The sequence below is a fragment of the Humulus lupulus genome, chromosome 2 (assembly GCF_963169125.1).
Source record: "Humulus lupulus chromosome 2, drHumLupu1.1, whole genome shotgun sequence".
Classification (NCBI taxonomy): domain Eukaryota; kingdom Viridiplantae; phylum Streptophyta; class Magnoliopsida; order Rosales; family Cannabaceae; genus Humulus; species Humulus lupulus.
The window spans coordinates 128,324,433-128,327,449 of NC_084794.1; positions in this window are offsets into that span (position 1 = coordinate 128,324,433).

The window sequence follows — 3,017 nt, forward strand, 5'->3', positions numbered from 1 at the left end:
AATATGGAGACACTGGGAGATAATAAGGGTTGGATTCTTTATTGTAAAAAGGGTCCTGTAATCAAATATCTAGTATAGAGCAATAATATTGACTAGTGGAGTAGAATGATTTTAACCTTTGAACCACTTAAAAAACGTGTCTTGTGTCACCTCTTTCCTTTTATAAGATCCCATATCTGTTTCGGTTCACATTTAGCACTAATCCCTTTCTCTTCTTCTCTTAATTACCTGTTGGCGAAGAACCGCGTCAACAGTTTGGTGCTTTCATTGAGAGCAAGTTCGATTAGTGCTGTTGCATACATCTAACTATGGTGACAACTCGATCCAGGCACGGTAACGAGACAGAACAGCATGATGGGCAGGAGGCTCATCATACTGCCATCCCTGGTGAACAAATTCCTGAAGTCCAGCAGCGGCCAGGAAAGCAGCCGGCGGGCCAAGATGATACTGGTAGTTCGGCGCCTCGGCCGCCTAATCCGAACCCATGTTATTATACTGCGGTGGAGATGGAGAACGCTCAGCTGAGGAGCCAGTTAGCAACAGCTAGCCAACAGATCAAGGATATGCTGGCCCGACTACCCCCTCTCACAACCGACGTTAACGTCGGAGAGAGGCAAGGTGAGGCTCCTAAGTCTCACCGGGGTAACCAGTCCAAGCATAGCCGTTCGAACAGACTTCCAACAGCCAACTCCACCCCTTCATCACACCGTCGAGAGGCAAACTTTTTAGGAAATGCCTAGGGCCGGACAACAGCAATACAGTCGTTCGGTCAGGACGTCGACTCCTAGCTCCCAACCATCCTCGAGAACGCCCAGAGGAGCTCGAGGCAATTCCCGAAGGAGATTCGGGGAGGGCTCACGACATCAGCCCGTCCCCAACGACCGTCCTGCACCTCGTCCAGACCGCCAAGCGCGGGACCAGCAGGTTGGCAAGGCCGAAAGGCCCCCACCAAACTTGATCCGTCCTGACGGAACTAGGATCGCCTCTCCAATCAGGCATCCTCCTTCTCCAATCAGATATCCGTCTCCTCCTCGGCCCGTCCGAGACATCCCAGCCTATGGGAGTAGTAGGAGAAACCCGCCATCAAATGGACCTTCCCGGCGTAGCAGGGCGCCAAGGGAAAGCTTAGATCCTCACCACCAAGGGCAGACTCCAAGTATATCCAGCAGAAGTCACTGGACCGGCAGTTGCCGGAGTAATCTCTCTGGGGGAGACCTGCGTCAGCGTTTAAGTTCGGCACAAAGTCATCAAACTACCCAGGGAGGCGACCTGCGAGATCGCCTCAACTCTCATAGAGGGGACCGAGCAGGAGGAGATGGCTAGGCTCGCTCAGGGGGGGCTCTGTCCGAAGTACGTAACAGAGGGAATGTCCCAAATAACCTATCTCAAGATAGGAGGGGCAATAACCCACCAAATATGTACAATGGATCCGGAGTTGTTGAACAGCCCCGGAATAACCAAGGACATCAGGACCAAACCCTCGAGCGCCTGACTCAGATGGAGGAGCTGATGAGGAAGCTCCTGACAGAGAAAGAAAAAGATGAGTACGATTCAGGGGACGAGATGGAACTCTTCGCCCCCAGTATAGCAGCAACGGCGTACCCATCTGGTTTCCGTATGCCTCACTTGTCAAAGTTCAATGGGGACGGAGACCCATCGGACCATTTAGGGATGTTCAACACCCTGATGATGGCCCATAACATTGGCCCCGAGCTGAGATGCTTAATTTTCCCTTCCACACTGACTGGACCTGCCAGGCAGTGGTTCAAGCAAAGTAAAAGACAGTCAATCAGTTCCTGGAACACCTTCTCAGCTGATTTCAAAAGGGAATTCCGAGCCTCTCAGGCCGCCCGCGTTCAGGCCGACTCCATGGCTAACGTGAGGCAGCAGCCTGGTGAGACTCTGAAGGCCTATCTGAGTAGATTCGCGAATGTTGCTGCTCGAGCCAGGGACGCGGATGATAGCTCCAAGCTCATGGCCATGAGAACTGGAATCCTCGTTGGAGGAGACCTTTGGAAGGACATACAAAGGAAGGGAGTCAGCTCGGTTAACGAATTCCTTAACAGGGCCCAAGAATGGATAAACCTGGAAGAAGTCGAAGCTTCAGCTGCAGGAACCAGCCGGGTCCCCGAGTAGCCCGCTGGAGTGGGGACGGAGGTCGTGGCAGCGACCCAAAATGTCACACAGAACAACCAGCCCGGTGGAGGCAAAAGAAAGGAAAATGGCGAAAACAGTCCGCACGGCCAAAAGAAGAATAAATCCATAGACAAGTTTAAGCCCGTCTTCGCGACTTATACCGAACTAACCCAGTCTAGGGAGAATATCTTCCTAGCCAACTCTACTCGAGTCCCTTGGAAGAGGCCGGAGCCATTAAAGCACCACAAGGGGAAGAGAGACACTTCCAAGTTTTGTCGTTTTCATAACGACGTCGGCCACAATACCGACGATTGCAGACATCTAAAAGACGAGATCGAGACTCTCATCCGAGCCGACCCCTTGGCTCAATACGCACGGAACAGGTTTCCAGCAAACCGACCTGCTCCGGAAGTCCCGACCGGTCTGCCCGGGTCTCGAGTAGATCAGGATGTCCCTCCTCTTGTGGTCAGAGGAGAGATATCCACTATCTCTAAAGGTCCGCACATGGCTGGCACGAGCAGAGGCGCCCAGAAGAGATACGTGAACGAACTAAAGGCTCATAACGGAGTGGAGTTCGTTCCGGAACAGCGTCAATCAAAGCAACAACGATTGGAAAGGCAACCAATCATTTTTACGGAGGAAGATGCGGGCCATGTCCAGTTCCCTCACAATGATCCTCTGGTCGTAGCAGTTCAGCTCGCCAACCGGAGGGTAAGGAGGGTACTGATAGACAACGGGAGTTCGGTGAACCTCCTATTTTGAACCACCTTAGAGAAGATGGGTTTGACCATCGCCGAGCTGAAGGCAACCTCCATGATGTTGTGTGGTTTTTCGGGAGAAGGATCAGCAGCGATAGGGACGATCAAGTTAGTGATCACCCT